Below are 15,067 nucleotides of genomic sequence, written 5' to 3'. Positions count from 1 at the left end.
GCACTGTCTCAGCAAGCTCCTGCCTGATCCAAAACAACCTGGCAATTAGTGTTGATCCATAGCAACATTTAAAATGGCATAAAATGGCTCTTTACTTGGGGTCACTGCCACGCTGCAGAAGAGGCTTCAGCACTCCTCATCCCCAAGACCAGGGCAGGGGATGAGGACCCTGTGATGGCAGCCAAGATGCTCAGCGGCAGTCATAGCTCTCAGAAACTTCCTTACAACCCTGGTTTCTGCAGGACCTTGTTAAGGGTGAGTTCTTAGGAGGAGATGAGCAAGGCAGAGGAGAAAGACAGAGACCTGACCTTGCCTTTGGCACAGGCTGTTTCAGCCTGTTAAAGTGCAAAGGGCTGATGGAAGAAGCTGCACACACACATACAGGCACACAGACTGCACCAGCAGTTCATCACCCCTTTCTCCACTCCTCTTCCCCATCAGGTACCGTCATGCAGCCCTGTTGATGGCTCCAGACCATATCATACAGCACCGCTCAATTTAACGCGTGGATCCATCAAGCCCACGGTGTCCAGGCTGGGCTTCCCCGATATACCTCCTTGACCCCACTGAGCACCGGCTGATTTCCCGGCAAGGGGAAGGGTCAGTGCTGGGCTGCTGATGGAGCCAGAGCCAGGGAAGGTTGCTGGGGTCCACCAAGAGCCACACCAGGAGATGCCAGAGGAGCCAAAGACTTCTCCACAACAAGCCAAGGCAAAGCCACAGCAAACTTGTCTTTCTTCCGACATGGCAGCTCTCCGCATCCCGTTTGGGTGTCATTATAGGTAATTCCCTGCTTGACATCTCATCAGAGATGGGGGAGGGAGGCACCATTTCAGGAAAAGACAAAAGGGCTCTTTCTTCATCAGCGTTAACCTCAGGCAGCTCTCAAGAAAAATTCTGGGCAATTAGTGGAGCATAAGAAGATTTATAATTGAAATCTAGTTTGTAGCACTACAGGCGGCTCCCTCGAAGGACATTTCTCAGAGACAAAAAAAAAGGGAGGGGGGGGAGAAAAGAATAGAGACAGAGGGGGAGAACTAACTAGTTAAAGAGTTTTAAAATCTCACCGAAAACTCCATTTAGTTTAACATTGCATGATAGCTTTCATAATTCAGAACAAAGTGCAAAGCTCTTTAATGAGGCCATTAATGACCCTTTAATTTACTCCACCAGGGCTGAATTCATAAAACATTTATGTTCCATTTACACAGGATTTTCCTGAGACTCTTCGGGGCAAGTCACCATCACAGAGCAGGTGGGTTGAAACAGAGGGCTCTTCTCTTCTTCACCCTGGTGCTGAAGCTCTGCGTGTGTCTTTTCATTCTGCTAGAGAAGCTGCAAGGACCCACGAGGGAGAAGAGCCATTTTTGACCCTTCTGCATCGTAAATAGATGCAGAGTGCTCTCTTGTATTTCTGCTCTAGGAACAATAAACCCTTTTTTAAGATCTAGCTGGGGCATTGACAGCCAGCCTTAAAAAACTTTTATTTTTTTTAAATCATTACAGCCCAGCTCCAGTTCATTACTCGCTTGCCCGCTGGGAGAGGTCTCGCTTGCGATATCAGATTTGCTCTTGGGCTAGCGCTGTTGACCTCGGAGCATCTGGGGGAGATATGTCCCACCAGTTTTCCAGGCTGCTTCCACCACTTTGGGTGGTGATGGAGGGAGGGGGGGAGGCTGGAAGGATGCAGGTATGTAGGTGGGTGGCTGAGGCTGTCGATGCTGACTGCTCCGCTTGCCAGCGAGGGAGCTGCTGCCAGGCTGAGCAGAGGTACACACCGGGCTGCTGGCAGAGGTGGTAGCTGAGATTGTCTCTTGGCATCTCAATGTCTCCTGTCCCTGCAGAGGTGAGACGCTCAGAGAGCTGTCAAGGTACACATGGGGCAGCACCCTGCGGTGGGAACAGGGCTGGTTCATCACCCCCATTCAGCACTCCATGAAGGCTACACCTGAGCTGCAGGTGATGGTCCAGCCTGGTTGTCCCTTGACCCAAATTAGGCTACTTGTCTCTCAGGGGTTTTTCTTCTGTTACAGATTGCAAGCAGGGAGAGACACCTAGGAATGTGTAATTGCTTGTATTGGCTGAAACATCTTCTTTTAAAAAAAACAAAAAACAAAAACTCTTCCTAGTTTATTACAAAGACCTCACTCTCATTTCTTCAGAAAATGTCAGTTTCTAAGCATCTTCAGATAAAAAGAGCCATTAATTATCGCAACTGGTTTCACAGCATCTTAGGTTTGCTTTTACCAGATTCTCACCTGCTTTCTTGGCTTCAGGACTGTTAAGCACTTCTGGCCTGCCTGTAGCTTTGACCTAAGGAGGGTTTCTTGCACCAGCAGACACAATATTTGTAGCAAACTCAGGAGGACAGAGGTGCCTGCTCACAAGAATCAGTCCTCCAAAAGCCTCTGCAGAGGGAGGCAGGGAAGAAGCTCTCAGGCTATCAGCAGATGAAAAAGTTAGAGTCCATCAGAAAGCATGTCAAAAGTCCATGTTTCTACTATCTATAAATGACAGGAAACAGTCCATGCCCGAAGGTCAGCAGAGCTGGGTCTCCCTGCAGCATGTGTCTGGTAAGGAGCAGGGGGACAGTCTCAGAGGGAGTTTTATTTTCCATATCACTTACCTTCTCCCCCTCAAATCCAGGTTGGGTTGTCATTCTCGTTTCCTTCTTCAACCCTGATTCTGCTGACGCAGGTTAGAAACCTGATGGACCATCAAGGTACTGACACCGCTTGCGTCTGTATGGTTCATGAGTCATCCTCCTCATTTCACAGCTAAAAGGACTGCTGATGCTGATGCCCTCAGAAAGGACACATCAGCAGGAGCATCAATACATTTGAAACCATGTCAGCACTCATCAGCAGTGGGCTGTGCACACACTGGTTTGTTTTTGTAGGGTCTCTTGAGTGCACTGGGTTCTACGCACTAGGTTTGTGGTTGCAGGGTCATTTTTAACTTCAGGGGAAGGAACCAGAGAGGAAGATTGCTTGACCTACCTGGTTCATCCATGCAGAACTGCTTTGCAGCATAGGGTCAAGTTTGTCAGAACACTTAGATCACACAAAGAAATTATGGCCAAAAGTAATTTTAAACATGGACAAGAAAAAAAGTAAAAACCCCACAGATACACACTCCAATGGAAAGAAAAAAAATAGACACCATTTTTCAAATATTCCAAGCGATTTTGGAATCTCACACTCAAAAGTGATCTAAGCACTAAAAGCCCCAGGATAAATTCAGGTCCCAGTTCAATTCCAAAGTGCCCAGTGTCAGCAATGCAAGTGGTGTTGCAGGAGATCCGTGAATAGGAGGGGAGGGAACCTGCAGCAAGAAGAGGCAAAACGGAAGTGGCTGCCCAAGGGACCAGTACACCTGGCAGCAGCATGTTGCCCACTCTGCCTGCCATAGAGGGATGCTCTCCATCCCAACACGGAGGTGGGATGTGCCTAGGTGGATGCATCCAGACTTTGTGGACTACAGAGGCAGGAAAAGCCAAATTTCCTTGCTGAAATCACCCCCAGAGGAAAATGGAGAGGCAGGAGGTGTGAGAACAACAGTGCCAGCTGTCCTGTACAGTGATGGTTGACTGACAGAGAGCAAGGAAATGAGGCAGGTCTGAGCAGCACAGGGATCTCCTGGTGTCATGCAGAGCTGCCTGCAGACCCGGATGCTCCAGGGGCTCTCAATCCCTTTGGCTCTGGCAGCAAACAGCTCTGAGCAGCTCCAGGAACAAGTTGCCTTAGCTTGATTGTTATTTGATTTCCAGAAACATCAACGCAGGGATTCCATCCAAACTTGACCCCGGATTTTTACTAAGCACAGGCTGCCATTTAGTTAGAAACACATGGGCTCTTTTTATTACAATTCCCTGGGAAAAAACAATGGTTTAAATTAAAGGGGAAAATATTTAGTGAAAAATCAAAATTTGCAGTCACACACATAGAGGCTCTGACATTTCATAACCACTCAATCCCCTGCTTCTCCATCCCAGTTTCCTGCTCAGCACATCTCTACTTAAAAAGACTGTCTCTAGTGAAGCCTACAGCCAAGGACTTCGATTTGCTTAGGTTACCCATGTTGGCCATGTGGCCAGCCACATGGGGTCAAGACTATGAAACACAGGCAGGCTCTTGAAGCCGCCTATGTTTGCACGGATTTCTCAACACATCCAGGTAGCTCGCACACCTCCAGGGCTCCAAGAGCTGAGACCTCACAGCTACTGCCCTTGAGGGCATGCAGTACTTGAAGCCAACAGACATACCACCTTTATGAAAATCTTGTTGTACTTTAGCTAAGACCAGAAATGCAGAGTTTCAGCCACACTGAAATACCCCTGCACATACATCCAGAAGTGACCTGAGCTCTTCTGAGCAGTCCAAGATCTCTCTGCACCACTGAAACTGAGTGCACAGACACCTGAGGATCCTCATGCATCCATCTCCTTCTGCTTTAAAACCCCCAGGAGAGGGCAGCTGAAACATTTAAAGCCTCAATTTGGTCACTTCAACAGGTGATCACAATCCTCCAGGAAGTGGGCCAATGCTCACAGGTTGTCTGTCCTACTGGTGATGTTGATGCTGCCTGAAAATCAAAGTGGTTTCACAGCCAAACCACAAGCTACAAACAGGAGAGGATCAGCAGGCCAGTGGGAAAGCACTGTTTTTCTTAGTACAGCTGCTGGATCTTACAATCAAGACTATCTGATACACTGATGTCATGCTAGTAATGGTATAACTCTGTATCAGCCTAATGGCACAATGGGTTTATAAAAGGAGCAGTATATGCAGAAATACGCATTCATGCTTGCTAATCCCTCATAAGCCTGTAATCCTGATTCTTTCTTTTCCAAATAATAAGTGCAGATCTATTAAGACCCTATCACTAGCTGCATACTAAATTCCCCTCTTCCTGCCTTGAATCTGCTGTGTACCCCACACATTGTGGGGCAGGGGGGAGACATGCCATCCCTGCCAGCCCTCAGCCCCCTGTAATGATGACTGTGATGGCGCATGCTTGAAAACCCCATCCTGGGGTTTCTCCCTCACCTGTACCAGGGGGAGCACATGGAAGCAGGCACAGCTTCTCTACAGCTTCCTCTCTGGAGGATCTGAGGATGCCTTCCAGAGGGCATTTCTGCATCAAAATGAAACACATTTACTCACAGGCATGTAAGTAAGCAAGGGGATACCCACCAGTGTTTGACAGCCTCCTCCAGCCAGCCCTGGCAGAGTTTTTCACCCCCTTCTTGCCGGCTGTGTCCCAGTGCTGCCAAATCCCCACCTCCACCAGCACCCCCAGCCACAGACAGCTGCTTCCAGGGAGTCTTGGTATCAAACAGCATTTCATAACCATTCCCCAGCCACTGCATACATACAACCTGGAAATAACCCTTCCAGGAGTGACAAAGTAACAGTCACTAATTATACAATTAATTTATTCTTTGGCACTAATAAAAAAAATGAATTTGTGTTACAAAGGAGGAGAAAAAAATCCAAGGATTTGTTTAATTAAAACTATAATGTACTGAAAACCCAAGTAATTTTAATGATACAGACAATGCTGCAATTGTATAATTAGTAATTAATTACCTAAAGAAATGACACTTTCTTTTCTTTAAAGCTATTCATTTTTCCTGTTTGTTTTTCTTTTTTTTCTTGCATGCGACTGTATTCAGGGCACACAAATCATGGCAGCGAATTGCTGTGTGGCGCATCAGCTACCAACCTGGCTCTGTGTGCGATTCCTTACCTGTGGGCAGAGGTGCTGCATCCTCACCTCTCGCATCCCCATCCCCACCGAGGAGCAATCGCAGGCCTCCCTCCCCAGCCTCCCTCTGCCTGTAACAGTCGCTCTCCATACCAAGAGCCCAGCAAAAGTGGGCAGCAGTGCAAATTGTGACTCCAGCCACAAAAAGCCGCTGGGATGGAGCTGACAGGCAGAACAGCTACAGCCTTCTGTAGAGGGAGTCAAGGAACAGACTGTTAGCCCAGTGCTATATATATATTATGCTCATAAGTCCTGATGTTAACCAATGTTATATATATATTTTAAGTATTCATGTATTCATAGCTATAAAGGCCTTTTCTCTACTTGAGCTAAATTGTATAAGCGTGACCTACTGTCCCAGAAGGCTTTTTATTCATGTTAAATGGGTACTGAGATTACAGTGCTCCTTGGTAGTAGGTGCAGAAGCGTCCTGGAGGAGACAGGAGAAGATGGATGGTCCTATTGAGGCTCAGCAAAGAAACCAAAAACATGAGACCCAAGCAGCTCTGCAGCACAGCTGGCTTTGCATCTGAAAAATCAGCTGGGAGGTTGGCTCACTCTTGGGAGAAGGCTGGAATATCACTCGACCTTGTCCCCTCCCCAGGGAGGTGCTAACTGCACCCATGGACTGGGGACAACAGTACCCAGCATGCACCCCTTGCACACTCATGTCCCCAATTCTGGTGGCTCCACCTTCCCATGGTGGTCCCTGACTGCTCACCGGTCCCATCTGTTCGCTGACCTGTAAGCCAGGGAAAGCGAGCCAGGTTGGCCTCTGTGGTGCTGCTGACAGCGATGCTTCACAAGTGCTCCATGCTGCATCTCCGACGTGCTCTTCCACCCTGCCCTGCTCCTTGCGGACAGTGTGCCCGCTCGCGTTGCCTCCCGCAAACAGTGCGATTTGTCGCTGGCTCCCTGGTACCTACAGGAACCTCCAGCCCCATCACAGAGCCCAGATGCACCCTGGCAGCTCCCAGTTAATATTCAAGGGGAAACACAACCTCCTTGGAAAAAGCTCTGCATCAGCATCCTGCAACGAGCTCCTGCGCCCTCCCTGCCCAGCCAGGAGATCACTGCAAATCACATCAGTGAGATTGGCAGGTCCCCTGCTCAGATCTTAACCTTTATCCGAGGCCTGGGGACCTCTCTGACTGCTGGTTTTGAGTCTCACGGTCACACAGACACAAATACTGAGATGTTCCCAGCCCGTCTGTTCATTCCCAGTGCACACCAAGGACAGCCCCCAATTCATCAGAGATGTGTTACATTCACACTGTCTTGGGAAGAAATCAGGACAAGACTGGCCTGGGTGGTGATGCCAGGATGCACAGTGGTGGCCAGGGATGCTGGTGTCCCCTCATCAGCTTTGATACTCCAGTCACTCCGACGCAGTCAGGGTGGAAGCGGCAGCGAGCTCGCTGCTGGCTGTTACGCTGGTGCCAGATGGTGGATGAGATTAAAAGAATTTGATTTTCAAATAATCCATAAACCTGGCTGAGCTAATGTCGTTTCATATGCATTATCTTGTAATCCCAGGGAAGAGAACATTTCAGAGCAAAGAGCCTTATTCTCCCTCCCTGCAAGGACTCTAACAAGCTATAGATAATCCCCTTTTTGTTGGAAGGTGCTTACAGGGGACCTACAACACCCAGAGCATAGCGCAGGGGCTGCAGCTCTGCACTGGTGCCTGGGAAGAGGACAACCAGGCACCCAGTGCCACAGGGGCTGTCTTGCCCTGAGCTTCGTAGGGGTGGCAGCAGCACATAGCAGGGCCCAGGGATACCTCGAACTCAGAACCCTGGCTGATAAGGGAAGATAAAGGAGGGATTTTGCCACTCCTGCCCCCTAAAAGTGCATGGGAGCCCATGCTGCATCACTGGGGTGGTGGAAGGAGATACATCCCCTCTTCTAGGTAAACCCACTTATATGCCCACTTTTGGGGATAAACCCCCAAAGCCCAACCCAAGTAAATCAAAGTTACACCAAGCCACCCTGGGGAGACGATCAGGCCCTCCCTGGTCACTGAGCCCCACAGCCAGCATCTGGCGACCACACTCCATCTCGCAAGGTGAGGGACAGCATGCAGCTGAAACCTGGACACTGCTAGAAAAACATTCACTGCCCTCTCCAAAGCAACTGCTGCACAACCAGGCCATAGGAAATTCATCCTCAGGGATTTCTTGCCTTCTCCTTGCCTGCATCAAACACCTACAATCATTTTTTGCCCCTATCCCTACCCCATATCGATGCCCCCGCCTCTGCAACCCCATCTCTCCCTAACTTCTGCACAGTGCCCTGGGCAGTCCTCAGCACCCACCCTCCATCCTCAGATGCTGCCTGCCTGCTCCTTGGCTCTTTTCTCTGCCCTGGAGACTCCTTTGAGCCTCCGGTTACTTGTCAAGCCTCCGTGCAGCAAAGATGACCCTATGCCAATCGCTGGGATCCTTCAAGGTGCAAGGCACCAAGCTTGGGTACAGTGGTGACCCTTAAAAATTGGTGACCCTTACTCCAGGCTCCCACGCTGGAGCCTGTGAGAGCTAGAGCAGGAGGTGATTTTAAGGGGAAAGGGAAGGAAAGCTCCACGGATGGGATTTCCCAGTCGCTGCCTGCCATCTAGTGCCTAGCACCGAGCTGTTTCACGGGCAGCAAGTGACATCCACCTTCACCCTCAGGGGAATTTAGCTCTTAAATTAGAGCCAGCGACATTTGTGCATCAGGTTCCCAGTGCTGGGGAGATCCCCACCGTGCTCCTTGCTCTGGACCAGGGCAGGGAGAAGGTTTTGGAGTCAAATAGCCCAAATCCTGGTAGGAACTGTCAGGGAAGACAGCCTGGGAGTGAGGGGAGGTGATATTGTGTGCCTGCCTGGGTTGCAAACGCGATGCCCAGCTACAGCAAGCTAACTAAATACAACACCTCTTGCTTTGCTGCACGCTGTTACCTTCAAGGTCGTGTCATCGTCATCGGCAGCTCTGATCAAAGCGGTGCACACAGGCATCACGTGAAGAATGCTACAGACAGGCTAAAAATAGGGAGACAAATGGAAGCGTGAGGGAAAAAGGCAAAGGGTGAGGCTTGTCATCTGTGCAGGAGACTGAAAATGTACGGAAAATCAGGAAACAAACAAAAATAATCAAGAAACACTGACTTTGTGACTCAGGTATCCTGGCACTTAGAGACACTACTGGAGTTTCCCACCCAGTTCCATCCATGGGCAGCCACTGCAGCAGGAACATGGTCCCTACAAGCCATTCATAGCCTTTGGGTTAGCACCAACAGCATGTGATCTGGAGTGTTTTAAGGGTCTTCAGGCAATCTGGGGGGCTGATGATCTCCATCCCTTCAGCAGGGGTATACCCGTGCTCACTTAGGGGCTGGTCATCTGGCAGCTTCTTGTCCCTCTGAAAAGGCTCTGATACCTTCCTGCCCACAAAGGCAGGACATAGCAGGCAAGACAGCTACAGCTCACCACAGTCCTGTTGCCAGGCAGAGAAAATTAAGGGATATGAAATCCAGAGGGGTCTGGGATAGACAACATCCATCCTGCTCACTGCCTTCAGTCCCTGCTAGATCAGGAGCCTCTAGCATGCTGCTGGTAGGGCACCTTCTGCTGTGCCACATCCCCTACTTCTGCACAGGGGACAAGACTGGATGCTGAGCTGTGAGCGCTGGTGGAGCAGGAGTGGAAAAGTGGGTCCCCATGGGTGCCACCTCCAGCAGTCACCCATCCCACACCCTGAAACAGGGAACTACCTGCCCCTCCACACAGGGCACTGGTGGAATCAGACTCCCTGAATGCCCACCCTCCCTCCTCACCAAGCCCCTTATCACTTGGCTGCCTGCTCCGCATCACACCCCACTGCTTTCCTCAAGCTCATCCAACATTCGTAGCCTGTGCCATTTGCTAGTACTACAGCTCAGGAAACAATTTCTATTTTGCAGAGGGGCACGTTGGGTCTGACACAAATGGGCTGTGCTGGTCATCTGGAAAAGGCAGGCAGGGCAGGGCAGCAGCTTACAAACATGCAGAAACAGATTTACTGATTAGCACATGGCTCTGATTTCCTCCAATGCTTCCAGAAAAGCAATAGGCGACATTAACAAAAGGATTACTCAGAATTCAAAAGCAAATGGGATTTGTGACCCATTATATTAACTGGGGACTGGGGAAAGCTCCACAGAGAGAGAACACTGCCGGCAGGTCACCAAACCAATTATTAAGAGCTCACAGATCATGAAGCTAGATATATACACACATCAAGATAAATTTCTATTTGCCGGCAGAAGCAGGATGCTGGCTGAGCCACCCTCCCAACCCAGTGTGCTTTTTCTATGTGCCCATTAAACCTGGATTATATCTAGTTACTTTCCCCAATAATTCACTTCCCCCATGGGTTTAATGCTGTGGAATAACATTTGGGAGGGTAAAACCTGAAAGGAGAAATGTAATGGGCATAATTACTTTGATAGATGAGAGCGAGCAGAAAGTAGGCAGGCAGCACGTGGTGGGAGCAGGCCAGCAGCACACACACTCACCCCTGACATTGCTCGCCATCCTCCCAGCAGCAGCACTGGCCTGTGCCTCATGTCCTGATATCCCCAGCTTCCCTCTGCCCAGATACTTGAGAGGGAGAGCAACCCTTAGACACAAGATAATCTGTCTCTGACATCAGCTCTCACCTTAATCTCCAGCAGAGATCATCTTAAACTGCAATTGTTAGCTGTAACATCTTTTCCTAAACTTCTGCCTTGGTTAATTACGAGATTGGATGCTCATGGTAGCCAGGTAAAGGGCCAGCTCCTGCCAGCACACTGTCTTGCTTCTGGAGTACGCTGTGATGGTGAGCCCTAAAGCCTTGTATACGCTGCATAAAGGCTTTATTGCCTTGCCTAGGTTTTGAAGAAGCTTCATTTTAATGTCGCTGAATAACCATTCATAATTCAATTGAGAAATGCCCCTGGGTCTCCAAGCATTGCCTATGAAGTCCTGCCAAAGGATTTTATACCCCCCCCAAGATCTGTTAGGGAAAAGTAGCCTTGACAGCAAAGCTGTAGCTAGAACTACCTGAAGGGGCTTCCTGCTGTCAAGATTTTGTACTCGCCTCACAAATTCCTGGCTTTGGTTTTTGAGGGGTTGGTGTTAAGGATTGGGTATTATCAGCAAAGCTTCTGGAGCAATTTTACCCTGAGTCCCAAGTTTCCCAGTAGCCCCCCTTCTTTTATATCCATTCTTACCTTTGAAGAGATTCACTCAAGCGTTGCCTTCTGTCTGCCCCATTCTGTGTCCTTCCAAGGCGCTGGTTATGTCAAAACACAGGGGTGATTTCACAAGAAAAGGGAGGAAAAAGGTGTCCTCAAAACAAAAGGATGAGACCTAATCCACTTATATCACTGGTGACCTCAACCAGATTTTCCACACCATTTTCTGCTGGGTCTCTAGGCTGCTGTGAGCAGACCACCCCACACTGCGTCCCCTGCAGACAGCTGAGCACAGCAGGAATGAGCAGCACTTGCAGAAACCCCAGGCGCTACCAGAAAAACTCCCTCCAAAGAGGCGGATCCCTTCCAACACAAGCATGAAGCTTGAACAGAAGAAAAGCAAAGTGACTGGTGCTGCTAGAGATTCCTTATCCTCCAGGAACAGGGAGTGAGCCCACTGGCTGCCCCAGCAGGGATACCCTAACTCCTACCCTCCCTGAGCCAGCCCACCCCTTGCCCGTGCATGGAGGGACGCAGCAGGGTGCTCCCTGCACCCAAGCAGCTCTCCCTGCTCTGACAAGCTCACGGCTGTATTTGGGAGCAATAGCATCTCTCCTCCTACAGGTTTTCAGAGAGTAGGAACCGGTATAGCCTGTGGCTCCAACGGCATCTCCTGGCTCTGCATGTATTTATCTTCCAAACGTCGACGCCTTTGGTTGCTTGGAGCCAGCCAGGAGGAACAACAAACAGCAGCTTCCTATTATGTGAGAAAGTGTGTGGTTCTGAACAGTTCACAGTTTATCACAAAACATGCAAGCAGGGCTCTGCTTAGAGCACCAATCCCCAGAACTCCTGCAGACAGGGAGTGGTATCAGCTAGGCAAGATTATTTTGTAGGGGCAGTAGAGGAAACCTGTATCTGTGAAGCTGAAAAGTGGTTTTATTAGGACTTGTTATCTCTCCTTTGCTGGAGGGGAGTGCTAGCATCAATTTGTCACAAAGAAAACCTTCATCTCTCTCTTCTAACGTGGTGGCTTAAGCAATGGCTTAAATGCCAGTGTTTTAGACTGCAACTGATCCTTCCATTTGTTTCTGCTCCTGGAGGCTTTTAACAACAGCTGCTGGACTGCATCACACCAGAGAAAGGTCATCTTGATATGTGTCCTTCCCCCTTGGAGAGGGGGAGGATCTGGTTTTTGTGTATCACCCTCATGAATGGAAGCATCCTGTGCTGAAAATGGCTTTGAGGAACAGAAAGTCTCTGCAGCCTGACTGCTCTCCAGCTTCTTCCCTGATGCACACAGTCGGGGAAGATAATGCTCAGACGCTGGCCCCAGCAGTCACAGCACTGATCTTACACTGGACTTCTTAAATGAGCCCCACATTGCTGCTCTCAAAGCACAGAGTCACAGGTCCTTTCCAAAACACCTCTCTCGTGCACACTTCACAGGAGAGCTCTTCAATTGATCTGACTGTGACTTGCACTAAAGACCCACAGCAAAATCAGTGCCTTCCCAGGGACTTGCTGCAGCTTCAGGTTCTGATAGAGAAATCTCATGTGAGGAGGCCTTTGCCAAGGTGAGAAAAACCCTCCAGGCTTTTGGTGCAAACAAGCTCCAGACTCCCTCAGCACGCAAGCAAACACACATGCGGTTCTCCATCACATTTGCAAAGGAAGTTTTGTGTTTCATGCTCAACACAAGTGAAATGCTCCCCCTGCTCTTGTGCTGGACCACAGGTGGCACACTGCGGCTGCGCCAACTCTCTCCCAGCCACAACTCGACAGGTTTCTTCTGTTCCAGGAGAGAGAAAAGCACTCTCACAAAGGGTTTTAAGGCTTTGTGCTATCCTTTAAGTAGTTACCAGCAAAATGTACCCCACCAGCCTTCCTGATCAGACTTCTGCAACTCTGGAAGGAGTATAGGTTTAAGTTTGCACTGCATGGAAAGACAGCCTGCATCCACTGAGTTCTCAAAGGAAAATAACAGCCTCAGTGATCTACCACAGGACCTCTGGGAGTAGAGGAAATAAGATACAAACCATCCTTTCTGCTAGGAAACCTGCATGATATCCTTCTGCCTTCCCTCTCACCAAGGCCGGAGCGGGGAGGAACAGGCTACACAGAAGAACTGAGCAAAAGCACTCAAGTTGCAGGATCTGGGATTGTTTGCAGCAACTGGCTGAGGGCTTTTCAATAAAATCAACTGCGGGGGGGGGGGGGGAAGAAAAAAGGTGATGTTCCTATGCAGGCTGCAAGCAGGAATTTGCATTTTAGGTGATGAGAAAGCAATGATTTCAGCTTCCAGAAAAGACCAAGCTTCTCACACACCTGCTACCTCTAAGAACAAAGGCCTGAGCCCAAGGAAAAAAAAAAAAAAAATAATAAAAAAAAAAAAAAAAAAAAAAAAGGAGGAGGCTGTTGATTCCGACCTTTACAGTGCTGGAGGGAGCTACACCTCCCTCAGCACAGACAATGCCCAAAGACTTGTAGCTTGAGTAAGCCAGAGAATAAGAACTGCCTGGGTTTGAAGATCAGCAAGCTTTTAGTACAGCCTTTTCTCTCTTTTGTGCTCTTGGTTTTGAGAACAAATAAGCATTGATTAAACAGCATTTTACATGCTTTGAAAGTTTTGTTACAGCAACACACAGCCTGCCTTTGGCATGGGAAATGGGGCAGAGGCCTTGGCAAAGGGCATGCCCTAAGCCTGCGCCCACAAAGCTCTGCTCAGGGGCTGGGTGCTGTGGAGCCAGCCACACCCTGAAACAGAGTGGCAGAGAAAAGCCTAATCCTGAACTGACTGCACCCACAGGCCCCCAGGCTGGTGGGGTACAGCCTGAGGGGAAGGACTCACCTCTCCCCTCTGCAGGAGCTTTCAGTCCTGGAGAAGGCAATAGTCTCCCCTTCAGCAACGCTGAGCCCAGACAGCAGCCAAAAAATCTGCAGTTTTTCAGGCACGTATTCTGCTCTGCATTTACTTCTTCTTGGCAAGTGCTCTCTCTGTTGCAGACACAGCCTCCTTGCCAGGCCAGGCCTGCTTCAAGAAACCAAGTTTTGTTTTGTTGGTAATTTATGGCAAGTCTGCAGCTCCCAAACTGCCCAGTGTTAGAAAATAGAAGGCTGCTGTGCTACCCCCCCCACCCCAATGGCTTGTGGAGTGATTAAGGATAGCTTTAATTTGAGGCCTGCAGCTCAACAGCTCCCAAAGGATTGATAAAATACATATAGCAATCTCCAGTTCCACCTCTGGAGGCTGAACTCTCTCCCGATGATTAACAACAGCTATTTCCTCCCTCTCTCCCTGCCGCTGAAGAAGGCTGATTCTCTGCAAGGTCCAGCCAGCACTGGGCCCACACTCTGACTACCAAACAGCAACATTTACAACCAGAAAAAAACTTCCAAGAAATAGAACTGGCGCCAGAGAGGTGAGACAGCACCATATAAACCCAGGATACATCTAAAAAATTGGAGTAACAGGGTCAGGCTACCTGAGGCAGACACGGCTGGGCTGGCTTAGCAGTGCTAGCCTAATACACAGGGAATGGGAGCCGAGAACTCCCCAGAGCCACCTTTGAGGCTGCTCTCAGGAGGCAGCAATGCTAGAGCAGCCTTCCCCCCCTCAGGAAAAATTAGCCTTGCTGCCCAGACAGAGAGCTGCTACTCAAGTGTTACCCTCCCTCAGTGTCTGTTGCTATAGCTTGAGGCTCAAGAGGACGGCAGTGTGGGTGGGAAAGCAGCACTCATCTAAAGAGAGAGCTGCTGCCTATTTCTCATGCATCTGTGTCCTCCACAGCTACCGCATATCATGGACTCTAGGCCAGAGGCAGCTCCAACACAGATTAGACGTTAATATGCTGTGAATATCCCAGGTTCCATCTCCCCAGAAACCCACCTTGCCCAGCCTTGTGTCCAGGAGGGTCTGTTCCCACCTGGACACACAGATAACCCTCCAGTGCTGCTCTTATTAAAGAGCAGGTACCAGAGACAAGCATTAGCCATTGCATAGAAGAAACCATTTGAGCTTGAGACTGTGACAGGAGTCTGGTGAGGAAAGCGAACCTCACGGGTACCACAGCCCCAGGGAATCGCATGCTGGGGAGAGGA

The 15,067-nt window shown here is 49.5% G+C and overlaps 2 long non-coding RNA genes across 2 annotated transcripts; both read right to left on the bottom strand.

Moving 5' to 3' along the window:
* Positions 1-988: 988 nt before the first annotated feature.
* On the bottom strand, positions 989-5,736 carry LOC115341343. The gene is made up of 3 exons (XR_003923363.2): positions 5,049-5,736; positions 2,627-3,324; positions 989-2,504 (listed from the first exon to the last, which is right to left on the bottom strand). It is a non-coding gene; the product is annotated as an uncharacterized LOC115341343 (long non-coding RNA).
* Positions 5,737-5,858: 122 nt separating this feature from the next.
* On the bottom strand, positions 5,859-14,673 carry LOC121233312. The gene is made up of 3 exons (XR_005932415.1): positions 13,818-14,673; positions 8,709-13,169; positions 5,859-7,202 (listed from the first exon to the last, which is right to left on the bottom strand). It is a non-coding gene; the product is annotated as an uncharacterized LOC121233312 (long non-coding RNA).
* Positions 14,674-15,067: the final 394 nt, after the last annotated feature.

The sequence above is a fragment of the Aquila chrysaetos genome, chromosome 5 (assembly GCF_900496995.4).
Source record: "Aquila chrysaetos chrysaetos chromosome 5, bAquChr1.4, whole genome shotgun sequence".
In the NCBI taxonomy this organism is placed as follows: Eukaryota; Metazoa; Chordata; class Aves; order Accipitriformes; family Accipitridae; genus Aquila; species Aquila chrysaetos.
Note: the sequence above shows the minus strand (reverse complement) of the source record. Positions and strands in the feature narration are given on the sequence as shown.